Raw genomic sequence first — 20,641 nt, 5'->3', positions numbered from 1 at the left:
TACTGAAAAGTCTTCTCTAAATAGAAAATAAGCAAAAATCTATAGGAAAGGGAAAATCACGAAAGGAAAATATATAAAAGGACTGAAGATCAATTAAATAAGTCATACATAAACTAAAAAACAATCCAAAAAATTTGTAAAAGTGATAACTACAATGAAAAGCAAAAGGATAAACATAAAGATGTACAATAGGACATAAAAATCACAAAATGGGGCTTCCCTGGTGGCGCAGTGGTTGAGAGTCCGCCTGTGGATACAGGGGACGCGGGTTCGTGCCCCGGTCCGGGAGGATCCCACATGCCGCGGAGCGGCTGGGCCCGTGAGCCATGGCAGCTGAGCCTGCGCGTCCGGAGCCTGTGCTCCGCAATGGGAGAGGCCACAGCAGTGAGAGGCCCGCGTACCGCAAAAAAAAAAAAAAAAAAAAATCACAAAATGTGGGGGAGGAAAGTAAAAAATGTAGATCTTATGGAATGTATTTGAACTTACATGACTATCAGTCTAAAGCACGTAGATATAGTTATGGGTTAACATACTTGAAAACCAGGGTAACCACAATTCAAAAACACATATTAGAATCACAAATACAAAAAGAAAGGAACTCAAGCAAAATATGAAAGAAAACTATTAAACCACAAAAGGAAAAACAAAAGAAAAAGAAAGGAACGACAAAAACAACTGGAAAATGAGGTTTAAAATGGCAATAAATACATACTTATCAACAATTACTTTAAATGTCAATGGACTAAAGGCTCTGGTCAAAAGACATATATTGGCAGATTGGATAACAAAACAGGAACCAACATTAAGCTACCCACAAGAGACTTGCTTTATGGAGAAGGACACACATAGATTAAAAGTGAGAGGATTGAATAGGGTTATTCATGCGAATGGAAATAACGAGAAAGTGAGGGTAGCAATACTCACTTCAGATAAAATACACTTTAAAACAAAGTCCAGAAAGAAAGACAAAGAAGGACGCTATATAATGACAAGGGGATCATTACAAGTAGAGGATACTGCATTCGTTAACATATATGCACCCTATATAAGAGTACCTAAATACATTTAAAAATATTAACAAATACAGAAGGAGAAACTGACAGGAATATGACAATGATAGGAGACTTTAACACCTCACTGACATCAGTGGGCAGATCTTCCAGACAGAAAGTCAATAAGGCAACAGAGATACTAAATGACACAATAGAACAGTTTGATTTAATTGATATCTACAGGACCATACATCCAAACAAACCAGAATACATTCTTTTCAAGTATTCATGGAACATTCTATAGGCTAGAACACATACTGGGACACAAAACACACCTCAAAATATTTAAGAGGACAGAAATGCTATCAAGCATCTTTTCTGACCACAATGACATGAAACTGGAAATTGATCATAGAAAGAAAAATAAGGAAAAAAACTGATTACATAGAGACTAAACAACATGGTACTAAAAAACCAATGGGTCAAGGATGAAATCAAAGAGGAAATCAGAAAATACCTCTACACAAATGACAGTGGAAACACAACCTTACAAAATCTATGGGATACAACGAAAGCAGTTCTAAGAGGGAAGTTCATAGTGATACAGGCCTTCCTCAAGAAATAAGAAAAATCTTAAATAAAAATCCTAACCTACAATCTAAAAGGACTAGAAAAAGAAGAATCAAAACCCAAAGTCAGTAGAAGGAAGATAATAAACCTCAGAGAGAAAATAAAATATAGATTAAAAAATAGAAAATATCAATAAAACCAAGAACTGGTAAGTCTTGAAAGGGCAAAATCAAGAAACATTTAGCCAGGCTCACCAAAAAGAAAAGAGAGAGGAAAATAAAATAAGAAATGAAAGAGAAGAAATAACAACTGATATGGTAGAAATACAAAAAAATTGTAAGAAAATACTATGAACAGTTTTATGCCAACAAACTGGACAACCTAAAAGAAATGGACAAGTTTTTAGAAACATACAGTCCACCAAAACTGAATCAAGAAGAAATAGATGATTTTAACAGAGTGATCACTAGAAGTTAAATAGACTCTAATTAAAAACAAACAAATCTTCCTGTGACAAAAATCCAGGACCAAATGGCTTCACTGAGGAATTCTACCAAACAGACAAAGAAGAACTTATACTGATCCTTCTCAAACTCTTCCAAAAGAATGAAGAGGAGGGAACACTCCCAAAAGCATTCTGTGAAGCAAGCCACCATCACCCTGATACAAAAACCAGACAAAGAGACAATCAAAAAATAAATAAAGATTAGAGGCAAATATCTTTGATGAATATACATGCAAAAGTCCTCAACAAATTATTAGCAAACTGAAACCAGCAACACATAAAAAGGATCATATGCCATGATAATGTTGGATTAATTCCAGGGTCACAAAGATGGTTCAACATATAAGAAATCAATGTGATACACCACATCAAAAAAAGAAAAGACAAACACTACATGATCATCTCAATAGATACAGAAAAAGCATTTGATAAAATTCAACATCCATTCATGATAAAAACAAAGTGGGTATAGAAGTAACATATCTCAACATAATAAAAGCTATTTATGATAAACCCACAGCCAATATTCTACTCAATGGTGAAAAGATGAAAGCCTTCCCACTACATTTTTCAAGACAAGGATGCCCATTCTCACCACTTCTATTCAACGTAGTATTGGAAGCCCTACCCACAGCAATCAGACAAGACAAAGAAATTAAAGGTATACAAATTGTAAAGGGAAGAGTTGAAATTGCCATTACATACAGATGACATGATACTCTGTATGGAAAACTGTAAAGACTCTGTAAAGAACTATTTGAACTAATAAATGAAGTCAGTAAGGTAGGATAAAAGTTTAACATAGAGAAATCCATTACTTATCATAATTATAATTGAAGGTTATTTATATAATTAATTGTCAGGAATCTGTTTCCCTACGAGATCTCAAGTTTATTAGGCAAGATTCAAGTGTGGTTTGTTCACTGCTATATAATTCAACAACTTAACATGTTGTCTAGCAGATGTTAAGTCTTTGATAAATTTGTATTAAGTAAATATTGAACAAAATTGTGCCTCACTTTGCAGTGTTTTATCAAAACAAAGTGAATCATGGATATGATGGCAAAAGAAAAAAGAGTAGCCTAGGAAAATGTATTGAAATGAGAGATTTTTTTGCTGGATTTTCAATGTATTTAAGGATAATATGAAAGCTTAGGATCATCATTTTAAAGAATTGTTTGTTTGAAAATCAGGTAACATTTTGTATTAAAATTATAGTCATAAATCTAGATGCAAGAGGAATTACACATTATCTTGACATTGTCTATCCTCCCCAAAATAAAGCAATAAAATTAGAATATATATTTTACATCTCCTACCAGTGTACCTGTGTTTTAGGATAAACAATTTAGAAAACTTTAACCAATAAAGTCCTGACATGCCAAAATTCATATCACAAATGTGACAATTTAGGGATGGTAAATGTTTTATAAAATAGAAAGTAAGGTGGCATATTAGTTAAGATATGCTAACTTATTTTTTAAAAACTAACCTAAAATCTCAGTGGATTGAGACAATAAAAGTGTATGCCTCATTCATGCAAATTATGGAATGGATATTGCTGGCTGACTGGCTCTCCTACTAGCAGTATTTCGGTAATCAAGGGTCCTTACGGTTTATGTTGCTATAGTACCCTAGGGCTATAGAGTCCTGTGCTGAATCTTCTTCATCCAGCTGGGACACAAGATGAAAAAGAATGTAGAAAATCTCGTGGGAGATCTAGGACTACAAATGGTGTTCACCACTTCTGCCAATATTCTATTAGCCATAATCAGTCATATTCTCCCCTTGCAACTACAAGGAAGGCTGGGAAGAGGAAATGGCTATGGTGACCACATGGCCAGTGTTTGCCACAAAGGGATTGTAAAATTTGGGAATAGATAAAGGGTTATTTCAAAATGCTAAAAAAAATATTATGGTGAAGACAAAATGCATGGTTTATAAAGGGCACATATTTCAGATAAACCAATAAGCATGGCTGTGAGCTAACTCTTACTCTTTCTATTTTAAAGTTTTCTATCCAAATATTGCTTTAAAGCATAGCATTATTTCAAGATGATTTTATAGTTTTTGATTCAACAAATAGCCTCTTATTAGATAATTTAAATCTGTATTCAAATGAAAAAAAGTAGCAGAGTAACAATGTCATTTTCTAAATATGCAGCTTACCAACAAATTTAAGTGGATTCATTTTAGGATCAAAATACTTTGATCCCAAAATGTTATACAAACATAATTGCCAAGCACCCTGAGACTGAATCCATTACGTTTTGGGTCACCAATCCATATACCAAGGTCATAGCCATCACTTCCAATTCCCATGGTAATGAAATAGCATAACCATTTTGAGTTATTAATGCTTCAAGGATTGATTGTTGAGCAGGAGATCAATGATGACATGACTTTGCCTTAAGTTCATCTTAGGAATTTTCTTGCTGTGTGAAAATCATCTAATAAATGCAGCATATTAACAGAGAGTAAATTTCTAGGAAGTATTCCTTCTAGACTTTGTGGGTAAATGGAAAAAGTAATTCATTTTCAATTATTTAACAGAAGCAAAGTTTAAAAATTTATTTGACGATTAGAGTTACAGAAGTTATAGTAAAATATAATCCCATGCTATTATTTAAGAAAAAGAAGGGAGACTTACATTTAAAAGCTAATATATCATGGCCTTAAAAGTTTATATGATATACAGAAGTTAAGAAGTGATCAAAATATAGCCAAATCATTTCGTAATAATGAAAATCTGATTTGCAGCCTGTCCTTCTGAAAGTCTTTAATTATTTTACGATGTTTCAAAAGAATGAGAAGAAAATGAGAAGTTTGAAGTTTATTACAGCAGTCTGTGAAAATATCTATTTTTTCTAATTAAGCATTATAAAAAGTTATGGTATAAAATTATAAATTAAAGCTGAAAATAGATAATTTATTCCTTGAAAGAAAACATAAATACTATATGAATTACACAGTACAATTGGAAGAATTCACAAGACTTTATAGATTACATGCATACATTATACCTTTAACAAAGGTAAAAGATTTGGCACATCAACAGAAAGAAAGCACAGTCAAGACTGGGGAGCCCAAGAGACTTCCAGGCACAGCTCCCTGAGATTCATTCTTATTAGCACAGGATGTGCTGCATGTTATAATTGTGAATCACCAAGATATGTGTGAGGAATCTTGGTTTCAGGAGAGTTTGGACATGTTTGCAGCAGGGTCTTCTAACAAAGCCAGGGTATATGACCTATTAAACCTGGGGTACGCCATTCATCAATACATCCCTAAAAAAAAATGTAAACAAACTAGCTCTGGGTATCTCCAGGAGAGTTTTGAAATTCACTAGCTACCTGACTCCTCCTTATCTTAGACAAGGGTCTGTATTAGTCATCCATGCTTTCCTGGAGATAAGCATAGAGCTACCTGTCTTAGCTGAGTTGAAAGACAACTCTGTCTTGCACAAACAGAAAGTAGATGCTTATACAACACACTGGCTTCTTGATACGCCACACTTAGACTGTGAAGTAAATAAATTTGAAGAGACATGTAAAGTTTAAACCAGAATTATTAATGTTTGGAAATGTAATAAACTCTGTTAAGCAATAAAGAAGTTTAAAGAAATAGTTCTTTAGACTACTAATTTGTAGGAGATAATCAAAACCCTCATATACATCAAATCACAAGTAGTCTGCATTTGTCAGTCAATGATGAGGTGGTTGTTACATCCCTTGTTCTTGCTCACCCAAATATTATAAGCTTTTACTGGACTTCCTAGACAAAGATAGTAAAGTAATATAGTTGAGGGGAAGGGGAAGACAATGTTTCAGATCTCCTTTTCACCCCTTTATTTTTATTCATTCATTTAGTAAATATTTATTACATGTACTTAATCAGGTTCTTGAGATATATTAGTGAAAATATGTAAATATTTGTACTCTTACAGCACATATATTCCAGCAGGGAGACAGAAAATAAAATAACTAAAACAATGAATAAGTCAACTGTACAATATATTAGTGTTTAAGTGCTATAAAAATGACAAAGAATAGCAGAGTAAAGAGAATGAAGATATACCCACATAAAAAGAACAGCTGCAGTATTAAACAGGGTAGGAGAGAAAGTGGCCTCATTGTGGAGGTGAAATTAGAGCTATCACTTGAAAACTGTTAGGGAGTTAGCCAGTGGCTATGTGGAGAAGACAGATGCTGCAGTACAAACGCAATACGATGGGTGCTTTCCAATAATGTTCAAAATATGGCAAGGAGACCAATGTGACTAAAGTGTAAACAAACAAAAAAGAGAAGAAGAAAACCAACTGGGGAAGAGATCAGAAACATGACTTGGCTAGGTAGGGGGAAGCAGAGAGAAGAGATAAGGATTCATAGATAATTTTAAGGACTTTGAATAAAATGATAATGATTTGAGTAGAGAGGTAATGTGATCTGAGTTGCATTTTTCAGTGGTCAAGGGTAGAAGCAGGACTACCAGTTTGGAGGCTATTATAGAAATTCAGGCAAGAACTTCTGATGAGACATTGCACCAAGTAGTAACACTGGATAGGATGAGAAGCAGTCACGGTCTAGATATGTTTTAAAGGCAGGAGCAGGAGACTTTCAAGATGGCAGAGGAGTAAGACATGGAGATCGCCTTCCTCCCAAAAAATGCATCAGAAATACATCTCCATGTATTTAGATATGGAACAACTCCTACAGAACACCTACTGAATGCTGGCAGAAGACCTCAGACTTCCCAAAAGACATACAAATTTCTTCCCGTTTTCTCTCTAGGTGAGTGTGTATGTGTGTGCTTCTTTGTGTAATTTTATCTATATAGTTTTGCCTTTACCATTTGTCCTAGGGTTCTGTCTGGTTTTGTTTCATTTTTTATTTTTTGTATAGTTTTTAGCACTTGCTATCATTGGTGGATTTGATTTTGATTTGATGGCTCTCTTTTTTCTTTTTAATATTTTTTATTTTTAATAATTTTTTAAATTTTTTATCTTAATAACTTTGTTTTTTTTCTGTCTTTCTTTTCCTCTCCCTTTTCTTCTGAGCCATGTGGCTGACAGTGTCTGGGTGATCCAGACACATGTCAGGCCTGTGCCTCTAAGGATGGAGAGCCGAGATCAGGACACTGATCCACCAGAGACCTCCCAGCTCCACATAATATCAAATGGAAAAAGCTCTCCCAAAGATCTCCATCTCAACCCTAAGACCCATCTCCACTCAACAACCAGCAAGCTACAGTGCTGGACACCCAAAGCTGAACAACTAGCAAGACAGGAACACACCCCACCCATTAGCAGACAGGGTGCCTAAAACCATAATAAGGTTACAGACACCCAAAAACACACCACTGGATGTGGTTCTGCCCACCAGAAAGACAAGATCCAGCCTCATCCACCAGAACACAGGCACCAGGCCCCTGCAGCAGGAAGCCTACACAACCCACTGAACCAAACTTAGCCACTAGGCCAGAAATGAAAAACAATGAGAACTATGAACCTGCAGCCTGTGAAAAGAAGACGCCAAACACAGCAAGTTAAGCAAACTGAGAAGACAAACACACAGCAGATGAAGGAGCAAGGTAAAACCCCACCAGAGCAAGCAAATGAAGAGAAAATAGGCAGTCTACCTGAAAAAAAATTAAGAGTAATGATAGTAAACATGATCCAAAATCTTGGAAACAGAATCCAGAAAATACAAGAAATGTTTAACAACGACCTAGAAGAACTAAACAGCAAACAAACAATGATGAAAAACACAATAAATGAAATTTAAAATTCTCTAAAAGGAAACAACAGAAGAATAACTGAGGCAGAAGAATGGATTAGTGAGCTGGAAGATAAAATAGTGGAAAAAGCTACTGCAGAGCAGAATAAAGAAAAAAGAATGAAAAGAACTGAGGACAGCCTCAGAGACCTCTGGGAAAACATTAAATGCACCAACATTCAAATTATAGGGGTCCCAGAAGAAGAAGAGAAAAAGAAAGGGACTGAGAAAACATTTGAAGAGATTATAGTTGAAAACTTCCCTAATATGGGAAAGGAAATAGTTAATCAAGTCCAGGAAGCACAGAGAGTCCCATACAGGATAAATCCAAGGAGAAACACACCAAGACATATTAATAAAACTATCAAAAATTAAATACAAAGAAAAATTATTAAAAGCAGCAAGGGAAAAACAACAAATAACATACAAGGGAATCCCCATAAGGTTAACAGCTGATCTTTCAGCAGAAATTCTGCAGGCCAGAAGGGAGTGGCAGGAAATATTTAAAGTGATGAAAGGGAAAAACCTACAATCAAGATTACTCTACCCAGGGCTTCCCTGGTGGCGCAGTGGTTGAGAGTCCACCTGCCGATGCAGGGGACACGGGTTCGTGCCTCGGTCCAGGAAGATCCCACATGCCGCGGAGCGGCTGCGCCTGTGAGCCATGGCCAGTGAGCTTGCGCGTCCAGAGCCTGTGCTCCGCAATGGGAGAGGCCACAAAAAAAAGATTACACAGCAAGGATCCCATTCAGATTCGACGGAGAAATTAAAACCTTTACAGACAAGCAAAAGCTAGGAGAATTCAGCACCACCAAACCAGCTTTACAACAAATGCTAAAGGAACTTCTCTAGGCGGGAAACACAAGAGAAGGAAAAGACCTATAATGACAAACCCAAAAAAATTAAGAAAATGGTAATAGGAACATACATATCAATAACTCCCTTACATGTAAATGGATTAAATGCTCCAAGCAAAAGACACAGACTGGCTGAATGGATACAAAAACAGGACCCATATATATGCTGTCTACAAGAGACCCACTTCAGACTTAGGGACACATACAGACTGAAAGTGAGAGGATAAAAAAGATATTCCATGCAAATGGAAATCAAAAGAAAGCTGGAGTTGCAATTCTCATATCGGACAAAATACACTTTAAAATAAAGACTATTACAAGAGATGGAGAAGGACACTACATAATGATCAAGGGATCAATCCAAGAAGATATAACAATTGTAAATATTTATGCACCCAACATAGGAGCACCTCAATACACAAGGCAAATGTTAACAGCCATAAAAGGGGAAATCAACAGTAACACAATCATAGTAGGGGACTTTAACACCCCACTTTCACCAATAGATAGATCATCCAAAATGAAAATAAGGAAACACAAGCTTTAAATGATACATTAAACAAGATGGACTTAACTGATATTTATAGGACATTCCATCCAAAAACAACAGAATACACATTTTTCTCAAGTGCTCATGGAATATTCTCCAGGATAGATCATATCTTGGGTCACAAATCAAGCCTCCATAAATTTAAGAAAATTGATATCATATGAAGTATCTTTTCAGACAACAACATTATGAGACTAGATATCAATCACAGGAAAAAGAAAGGTAAAACATACAAACACATGGAGGCAAAACAATATACACTACTAAATAACCAAGAGATCACTGAGGAAATCAGAAAATACCTAGAAACAAATGACAATGAAAACACAACAACCCAAAACCTATAGGATGCAGCAAGAGCAGTTCTAAGAGGGAATTTTATAGCAATACAATCCTACTTCAAGAAACAAAAAACATCTCAAATAAACAACCTAACTTTGCACCCAAAACAATCAGAGAAAAAAGAACAAAAAAAACCCCAAAGTTAGTAGAAGGAAAGAGATCATAAAGCTCAGATCAGAAAGAAATGAAAAAGAAATGAAGTATACAATAAAAAACATCAATAAAACTAAATGCTGGTTCTTTGAGAAGATAAACAAAATTCATAAACCATTAGCCAGACTCATAAAAATAAAATGGGAGAAGACCCAAATCAGTACAATTAGAAATGAAAAAGGAGAAGTAACAACTGACACTGCAGAAATAAAAAGACTCATGAGAGATTACTACAGGCAACTATATGCCAACAAAGGACAACCTGGAAGAAATGGACAAACTCTTAGAAAACCACAACTTTCTGAGACTGAACCAGGAAGAAATAGAAAATATAAACAGACTGATCACAAGCACTGAAATTGAGATTGTGATTAAAAATCTTCCAACAAACAAAAGCCCAGGGCCAGAGGGCTTCACAGATTAATTCCATCAAACGTTTAAGGAAGAGCTAACACTTATTCTTCTCAAACTCTTCCAAACTATAGCAGAGGGAGGAACACTCCCAAACTCATTCTACGAGGCCGCCATCACCCTGATACCAAAACCAGACAAAAATATCACAAAGAAAACTACAGGTCAGTATCACTGATGAACATTGATGCAAAAATCCTCAACAAACTACTAGGAAACAGAATCCAACAGCACATTGAAAGGATCATACACCATAATCAAGTGGGGTTTATCCCAGGAATGCAAGGATACTTCAATATACACAAGTCAATGAATGTGATAAACCATATTAAAAAATTGGAGAAAAACCATATGGTAATCTCAATAGATGCAGGAAAAGCTTTTGACAAAATTCAACACAAATTTATGATAAAAAACCCTCCAGAAAGTAGGCATAGAGGGAACTTACTCAACATAATGAAGACCATAAATGACAAACCCACAGCCAACATCATTCTCAAGGGTGAAAAACTGAAACCATTTCCACCAATATCAGAAACAAGATAAGGATGCCCACTTCATCAGAAAAGAAGAAGTAAAACTATCACTGTTTGCAGATGACATGATACTATACATAGGGACTCCTAAGACTACCAGAAAACTACTAGAGCTAATCAATGAATTTGCTAAAGTAGCAGGATACAAAATTAATGCTCAGAAATCTCTTGCATTCCTATACACTAATGATGAAAAATCTGAAAGAGAAATTAAGGAAACACTCCCACTTACCATTGCAAAAAAAGAAAAAAATACCTAGGAATAAACCTACCTAAGGAGACAAAAGACTTGTATGCAGAAAACTATAAGACACTTATGAAGGAAATTAAAGATGATACACACAAATGGAGAGATATACCATGTACTTTGATTGGAAGAATCAACATTGTGAAAATGACTGTACTACCCAAAGCAATCTACAGATTCAGTGCAATCCCTATCAAACTACCAATGGCATTTTTCACAGAACTAGAACAAAAAATTTCACAATTTGTATGGAAACACAAAAGACCCCGAAAAGTTAAAGCAATCTTGAGAAAGAAAAACGGAGCTGGAGGAATCAGGCTCCCTGAATTCAGGCTATACTACAAAGCTACAGTAATGAAGACAGTATGGTACTGGCACAGAAACAGAAATATAGATCAATGGAACAGGATAGAAAGCCCAGAGGTAAACCCATGCACCTATGGTCACCTCATTTTTGATAAATGAGGCAAGAATACACAATGGAGAAAAGACAGCTTCTTCAATGAGTGATGCTGGGATATCGGGACAGCTATATGTAAAAGAATGAAATTAGAACACTCGCTAACACCATACACAAAAATAAACTCAAAATGGTTTAAAGACCTAAATATAAGGCCAGACACTCTATTAGAGGAAATCATAGACAGAACACTCTATGACATAAATCACAGCAAGATCCTTTTTGACCTACCTCCTAGAGAAATGGAAATAAAAACAAAGATAAACAAATTGGACCTAGTGAAACTTAACAGCTTTTTCACAGAAAAGGAAAACATAAAGAAGAAAAAACCCTCAGAATGGGAGAAAATATTTGTAAATGAAGCAACTAACAAATGATTAATCTCCAAAATTTACAAGCAGCTCATGCAGCTCAATATCAAAAAAACAAACAACCCAACCCCAAAATGGGCAGAAGACCTAAATAGACATTTCTCCAAAGAAGATATACAGATTGCCAACAAACACATGAAAGGATGCTCAACATCACTAATCATTAGAGAAATTAAAATCAAAACTACAATGAGATATCACCTCACACCAGTCAAAATGGCTGTCATCAGAAAACCTACAAACAATAAATGCTGGAGAGGGTGTGGAGAAAAGGGAACCCTCTTGCCGTGTTGGTGGGAATGTAAATTGATACAGCCACTATGGAGAACAGTATGGAGGGTCCTTGAAAAACTAAAAGTAGAACTACCATACAACCCAGCAATCCCACTACTGGGCATATACCCTGAGAAAACCATAATTCAAAAAGAGTCATGTACCACAATGTTCACTGTAGCTCTATTTACAATAGCCAGGACATGGAAACAACATTTGCCCATAGACAGATGAATGGATGAAGAAGATGTGGCTCATATACACAATGGAATATTACTCAGCCATAAAAAGAAACGAAATTGACTTATTTGTACTGAGGTGGAATCTAAAAAAATAAAAGGTTCTGAAGAACCTTGGGGCAGGGCAGGTATAAAGATGCAGACGTAGAGAGTGGACTTGCGGACACGGGGAGGGGGAAGGGTAAGCTGTGAGGAAGTGAGAGAGTGGCATGGACATATATACACTACCAAATATAAAATAGCTAGTGTGAGGCAGCCATATAGCACAGGGAGATCAGCTTGGTGCTTTCTGACCACCTAGAGGGGTGGGATAGGGAGGGTGGGAGGGACATGCAAGAGGGAGGGTATAAGGTGATATATGTATAGCTGATTCACTTTGTTATACAGCAGAAACGAACACACCATTGTAAAGTAATTATACTCAAATAAAGGTGTTAGAAAGAAAAAAAGGCAGGAGCAACAGGATTTGATATGGGGTATGAGAGAAAGAAAGGAGTCAAGGGTAACACCAAGTTATCCTGAACAACTCGAAGTATAGATAACAAGTAAAATTGGGGGTAGAGGGAGTAATTGGCTGAACATATCTGGTGAGGGAAGATCAGGATATTGAGGTCCAATTATTTTGAATTGGGTGTGTTCAGGAGGGTATTGGTCTATTATTATCCTAGACTTTGGGAGATGGGTTTGGGCAAAAATGCATATTTCAGAGGCACTGGCATGTGATGATATTAAAAGTCACTGGAAGATATGAGCTCACGAAGAGAGTGAGGATACTTAGAGAAAGGGAACAATGATGAGGACCTGGCACTCACCAACATTAAAAATCCAGGGAGAAAGGAAATAACTATAAAAAGGGACCAATGAAATGGCAGAAGTGTATGGAGTACTTGAAGCCAAGTAAAGAAAGAATATCTAAGAGAGGGGAGAAATTAACTCTATAACTATACACAACACTAATAGTGCAGGTAAAATAAAAATTGAGAATTAACCATTGTATTTACAAAAGGGGCAGGGGGTGATTTGTAACTTTGAGAAGAACAAATTCAGAGGCATGGTGGGGGCCAAAACCTGAGACTGGGAGAAAAGGATTTAGAGACAAGGAGTAGAATTAACTCTCCAGGAATTTGGCTATAAAGGAGATTTTTTAAATGGGGCATTAGCTAGAGGAGAAAGAAGAATTAAGAGGAAGTTTATTTTTTAAATGAGAGAAAAATATGTTTTGTATTAATGGAAATGATCTAATAGAGAATGAAATTTGATGATGCAGAGAGATGTATTAAAGTCCTTATCATGCTAACAATCAACAAAGCCCTCTTATAAATCACTTACAAAAAATAACTTATTTATTCTTCACAATACTATGATGTATTATTAATATCCTTATATTTAAAAGATGTGAAAATTGAGACAAGACACAGAGAAGGTAACTAAGTTACTCCAGGTCATACAAAGAATGGCAGAGCTGGGATATAAATCCAGGCAATCTAGCTGTAGAGTCCATGCTGATACCAGCTGCTCCGTGCTAGTCCTTAGGGGAGACTTGCTGGAATAATGGTTTTGAGTAGGCTACAGTGAATGTGTTCTAGTGCACAAAAGGGGCCATTAGTGTTAGACTGAAACATATATAATAAGTTGGAAGTTGTTAGTGTCAATGTTAGAGTTAGATGTGATGTGATGGTGGGAGTTTTGAAGGTTCTCCCTCTTTCTCTCTCTCTTCAGAAACACAATCTTGAAACTATCACTAACCACTGATGCCTTCCTTTCAGCTAACAAATTGGGTTTACTACTCATTGCTATGAGGAATAATGTACACCATGGGGATCTGTGTGGAATCTTAGTAAGAAGGTGTTAGAAATTACTTATTGTAGGTTTTGGATTTTAGGGTGATTGGGGGGAAGGTATAGAAAGCAGAGGTTTCTTTTCAGTGTAAAAGAATACAGAGACAATTCTATGATTTGGTGTTGTAATAAATCTTACCTATATGGAGATCTAGATGATTTTGAGCATCTTTTTATGTGCTTATTTGTCATCAGTATATCTTCTTTTGTTAAGTAAGTGTTGAAATTATGGCACATTTTTATTGGGTTATTTGTCTTATTGAGTCATAAGAGTTTTTATATATTCTAGACAAGTCCTTTCTCAGATATATGTTTTACAAATATTTATGCCCAGTCTGGAGATTGTCTTTTCATTTTCAAAATGGTATTTTTTGAGAGCAAAATTTTTTTTAATGAATTTATTTATTTATTTTTGGCTGCATTAGGTATTCGTTCCTGTGTGCAGGCTTTCTCTAGTTGCAGTGAGCGGGGGCTACTCTTTGTTGCAGTGCATGGGCTTCTCACTGCTGTGGCTTCTCTTGTTGTGGAGTACCGGCTCTAGGCACACGGGCAGTAGTTGTGGCATGTGAGCTCAGTAGCAGTGGTTCGCGGGCTCTAGAGTGCAGGCTCAGTAGTTGCGGTGCACAGGCTTAGTTACTCCACAGCATATGGGATCTTCCCGGACCAGGGCTCGAACCCGTGTCCCCTGCCTTGGCGGGCGGATTCTTAACCACTGCGCCACCAGGGAAGCCCAAGAGCAGAAGTTTTTAATTTTGATGAAGTCCAATTTATTGATTTTTTTCTTTAATACCTCATGAGTTTTTGTCATATTTTGGAAATCTGTCATATTTAGGAAATCTTTCTTAAAGTTGCATAGTTTTAACTTTCATATTTAACTCAATGATCCATGGTAAGTTAAAAATGTTATAAGGTATCAGGTAAAGAGATCTTCCTTCTTTTCATTCTTCCCACTTTCCTTCCTTCCTTTGAGTGGCTGGTTAGATGGCTGGCCAGCTAGCTATCTAGTTTATGGTTCTCCAATATTTTTAGGACTGTATGCTGAAAATATTAAAAACCCATCGAATTGCCTTAGCATCTAGATAGGCTGACTAATGACCCCCAGAGATATCCAGATCCTAATCCCTGGGACCTGTGAATGTCACCTTATATGACAAAGAGACTTTGCAGATTAAGAATTTTGAGATGGGAACATTATCTCAGATTATCCAGACTCTAAGTATGATCACAAGAGTTCTTATAAGAAGGGAGGGTGAGATTTTACTACAGAATAAAAGGTGGCCATGTATTGGGGACAAAAAGTAGAGTCCAAAAGAGAAGATGCTAAGCCACTGGCTTTGAAGATAGAGGAAAGGGCCACAAACCAAGCAATACAGGTAGCCACTGGAAACAGGAAAAGGCAGGGAAACCAATCCTCCTCTAGAGTCCTGGAGAGAATGCAACCCTGGCAACACCCTGATTTTGACCCAGTGAAACCCAGTTTGGACTTCTGGCCTCCAGAACTGTAACAGGATACATTTTTTTAAGCCACAAAGGTTGTGATAATTTGTTACAAGAGCTATAGGAAACTACTATAGAATCTTTATTGAAAACAGATTTACTATGTAACTGAGAGTCTATATCTGGACTCTATTCTGTTCCATTTATCAGTTACCCTATTTTTTTATCAATATTATACTCTCTTGATTACTGTAACTTTAAAATAACTCTTGAAATTAAGGAGTAGCACATAGAAGTTAAAGAAGACTGTACTAAAAAACAAAGCAAACAAACAACACTCTCAGACAGTAAAAATAGTCCTACAAGAGAACAGAGTTCTCATACATGGACTCAAAAAAATCTGTGATTAACATGTCAAGGAATTAAATACCATGAGAGAAATTTTATCCCATAAAAGGAATAAAATGGAAGGTTTTAGAACTGAAAACACAATAATTGAAATAAGACACTCAATAAACTGGAATACACATTTGAGGAGAGAGTTAATGAACTGAAAAATTTGTTTGGAATAAAATATATAGACTAATCACAAAAACACACAAAAAAGATGGAAAATTCAGAAAAGAGTGACCCAGAAGAACTGAAGGATAAAATAGTGCAAAAACGCTGAATAAAATGTAAACACTGAGAAACTTCCCAAACTGAGTAAAGACATCAAGCCATATATTAAATAAGTTTTTTAAATACCATGTTGGATAAACAGAAATAACAACACACTTAGGCATTTAAGAATAAAGCTGATGAAAAAAACAATGAAAAAGAAAAAATCTTAGAAAACTGCAAGGAATAAAGTCATTACCTCTAAAGGAATAACAGAAAAACCAACAACACATTACTCAAAAGAAATAAGGAATGTCAAAATAAAATATAATGAAAACTCTAAATGAATGAGAGAAAAAATGTTTCAACATAAAATTCTCTATTAACAAAATATTCTTTAGAAATGAAGGCAACCTAAAGGAATATTCAGACAAACAAAAAGTGAGAGAATTCATTACCAGCAAATCTGCACTGAAAAGAATGCTAATAAGTGTTTCCCAGGCACAAGAAAATCACCCCAGATGAAAGCTAAGAAAGACAACAAAGGAATAAAGGCCAAGAAAAGGGTAGTTGTGTGGGTAAATGTATGAAGTAAAGAAATGCAGAACAAAACTGATTACAGATGAAAATTGATCACATTTCTTCTGTAAAAGTAATAAAATCAAACTCTTATATAGCATGGCCAGGCAATTTTCTCAAGAAACTTACAAATACACACTTACTATCATATAAATTACCAAGCTAACCATGTGGTGTTTAATATGTATACAGATTTAAACACACACACACACACACAAATAAGACATAACTCAAAAGAGGGAGTTAAAGGGTTGAAAGCCCTTTCATTGTTTAACAAGCTGTAACATTTCAAACTTAAAATGCCAAGAATTAATATTTTAGTTTCTAGGATAACAAATAAAATAGTAAAATATGGTGTATCTAACAAGTTAATATAGGGTGGAAATGGAATAACACAAAGCACATAACATTAAAAGTAAAGGGAAAATAAATTGCAGATTTTGTTCAATTTAATCTATATATTTCAGTAATTTTAAAAATATAAATGGACTAAAATTTCGAACTGAAGAATAAATATAAATGAACAAAAAAAAGGAGATACACTCTATGCTACTTATGAGACAAATCTTCAATATAAGGACAGAGTATGGTCAAAAATATGGAAAATATGCACAATAAGAATAATGTTAAAAACTTTATATAGCTAAATTATTATCATATACAATAGATTTTAAGACCAAGACATAAAGAAGTTATACCTGAAATACCTAACCTAGCAAGACTAGGTCACTCAAACCCCACACATTCCAAATAAATCTCTTTTAGAAAACATTTTTCCAAATAAAAAGTCTCCAGGACTGGCCCTTGGACATCCCCTGAAAGATATCCTCTGAGCTGTTGGAATATTCTACCTGATAATGTATTTTTGTATGCCTGGGGCCTTGGGCCATGCTAAGGCTAGTGTGACCAGGTAAGTTTATCCTAACAAAGTGACTTAAGGTGAATACCTGTTTTTGCTCAGGGGACTGGATGCTACATGCCTACATGACTGACCCTTAATAAAAACCTGGACACCAAAGCTCAGGTGAGCAGCTTCTCTGGTTAGCAGTACTTTGCCCTTGTTGTCACACATCACTGATATAAGATTTAATTGTGTCCCTGTGTAACTCCACTGGAAAGAAAAACTTGGAAGCTTGTGTCTGGCTTGCCTTGGACATTGCCCCATGTGTCCTTTCCCATTGCTGATTTTAATACATATCCTTTCATTTTAATAAACCATGACTGAGTATAACAGCTTTTTCTGAGTCCTGTGAGTCATTCTAGTGAATCATCAAGCCTGAGGATAGTCTTGGGTACTCTAACACAAACCCCATCTAAAATTTTAGAATCCCATCTTTCCTAATAAATGCACTAACATGCTCCTGGCTCAGGGTCTCTTCCCTCTGCCAACACGGAACTGCCCCGGAGCTGGAGGGGAGGGCAGCTGCGCTGAGGCTGCCAGCTCTGGAGGGGCCCCAGCGGCTGAAGCCGCAACACTCCTGCGGACGGAGGCCCGGTATGTAGGGGAAGATGGCAAAATAGTAAGAGGCAGAGATCACCTTCCTCCCCACAGATACATGAGAAATATATCTACATGTGGAACAACTCCTACAGAACACCTACTGAATGCTGGCAGAAGACCTCGGACATCCCAAAAGACAAGAAACTCCCCACGTACCTGGGTACGGCAAAAGAAAAAAGAATAAACAGAGACAAAAGAATAGGGACGGGACCTGCACCAGTGGGAGGGAGCCATGAAGAACGAAAGGTTTCCACACACTAGAAGTCCCTTCCCAGGCGGAGCCTGCAGGTGGCAGAGGGAGGAAGCTTCACTGCCATGGAGGAGAGCGCAGCCACTGGGTACAGAGGGCAAAGCGAAGAGATTTCCGCAAAGAGGATCGTGCTGACCAGCACTCACCAGCCCGAGAGGCTTCTCTGCTCGCTGGGAGTAGAGGCTCGGGCTTCGGTCGGAGCGCTGGGAGTGGACTGGGGTTGGCGGCGTGAACACAGCCTGCAGGGGGTTAGTGTGCCATGGCTGGCCGGGAGGGAGTCTGGGGAAAAGTCTGAACCTGCCGAAGAGGCAAGAAACGTTTTCTTCCCTCTTTATTTCCTGGTGCGCGAGGAGAGGGGGGATTAAGAGCGCTGCTTAAAGGAGCTCCAGAGACAGGCTCAAGCCACAGCTAACAGCGCGGACCCCAGAGATGGGCATGAGACGCTAAGGCTGCTGCTGCAGCCACCAGGAAGCCTATGTGCGAGCACAGGTCACTCTCCACACCTCACTTCCGGGGAGCCTATGCAGCCTGCCACTGCCAGGGTCCCAGGATCCAGGGACAACTTCCCTGGGAGTATGCACGGGGCGCCTCAGGCTGGTGCAATGTCACACCAGCCTCTGCCACCGCAGGCTCGCCCCGCACTCAGTACCTGTCCCTCCCCCCCAGGCTGAGTGAGCCGGAGCCCCCGAATCAGCGGCTCCTTTAACCACGTCTTGTCTGAGCGAAGAACAGTCGCCCTCCGGCGACCTACATGCAGAGGCGGGGTCAAATCCAAAGCTGAACCTCGGGAGCTGTGTCAACAAAGAAGAGAAAGGGAAATCTCTCCCAGCAGCCTCAGGAGCAGCAGATTAAATATCCACAATCAACTTGATGTACCCTACATCTTTGGAATACCTGAATAGACAATGAATCATCCCAAATTGAGGAGGTGGACTTTGACAGGAAGATTTATTATTTTTTCCCCTTTTCCTCTTTTTGTGAGTGTGTATGTGTATGCTCTGTGTGAGATGTTGTCTGTATAGTTTGCTTTCACCATTTGTCCTAGGGTTCTATCCGTCCGTTTCTTTTTTTTTCTTTAAAAAAAATGTTTTTTCTTAATAATTATTTTTTATTTTAATCACTTTATTTTATTTTGCCTTTCTTTTCTTTTATCCTCTTTCTTTCTAATTTTTCTCCCTTTTATTCTGAGCTGTGGGGATGAAAGGCCCTTGGTGCTGCAGCCAGGAGTCAGTGCTGTGCCACTGAGGTGGGAGAGCCAACTTCAGCACACTGGTCCACAAGAGACCTCCCAGTTCCACGTAATATCAAACGGCGAAAATCTCCCAGAGATCTCCATCTCAACACCAACACCCAGCTTCACTCAACGACCAGCAAGCTACAGTGCTGGACACCCTATGCCAAACAACAAACAAGACAGGAACACAACCCCACCCATTAGCAGAGAGTCTGCCTAAAATCATAATAAGTCCACAGACACCCCAAAACACACCACCAGACGTGGACCTGCCCACCAGAAAGACAACATCCAGCCTCATCAACCAGAACACAGGCACTAGTCCCCTCCGCCAGGAAGCCTACACAACCCACTGAACCAACTTTAGCCACTGGGGACAGACACCAAAAAAACCGGGAACTACGAACCTGCAGCCTGCAAAAAGGAGACGCCAAACACAGTAAGATAAGCAAAATGAGAAGATACAAAAACACACAGCAGATGAAGGAGCAAGATAAAAACCTACCAGACCTAACAAATGAAGAGGAACTAGGCAGTCTACATGAAAAAGATTCAGAATAATGATAGTAAGGTGATCCAAAATCTTGGAAATAGAATAGAGAAAATGCAAGAAACCTTTAACAAGGATCTAGAAGAACTAAAGATGAAACAAGCAAAGATGAACAACACAATAAACGAAATTAAAAATACTCTAGAAGGGATCAATAGCAGAATAACTGAGGCAGAAGAACGGATAAGTGACCTGGAAGATAAAATAGTGGAAATAACTACTGCAGAGCAGAATAAAGAAAAAAGGATGAAAAGAACTGAGGACAGTCTCAGAGACCTCTGGGACAACATTAAATGCACCAACATTCGAATTATAGGGGTTCCAGAAGAAGAAGAGAAAAAGAAAGGGACTGAGAAAATATTTGAAGAGATT

General features: G+C 37.4%; 1 protein-coding gene across 1 annotated transcript in view; it reads right to left on the bottom strand.

Annotated features, from left to right (window-relative positions):
- Positions 1-20,145, bottom strand: part of LOC125963493 (WAS/WASL-interacting protein family member 3-like) — a 303,322-nt gene extending 283,177 nt beyond the window's left edge. Inside the window, exon 1 of the mRNA XM_049705955.1 lies at positions 19,746-20,145. The gene's annotated coding sequence lies outside the window, so the exon portion shown is untranslated. The remainder of the gene's footprint in view (positions 1-19,745) is intronic.
- Positions 20,146-20,641: the final 496 nt, after the last annotated feature.

Source organism: Orcinus orca, chromosome 2 (genome assembly GCF_937001465.1).
Source record: "Orcinus orca chromosome 2, mOrcOrc1.1, whole genome shotgun sequence".
Classification (NCBI taxonomy): domain Eukaryota; kingdom Metazoa; phylum Chordata; class Mammalia; order Artiodactyla; family Delphinidae; genus Orcinus; species Orcinus orca.
Note: the sequence above shows the minus strand (reverse complement) of the source record. Positions and strands in the feature narration are given on the sequence as shown.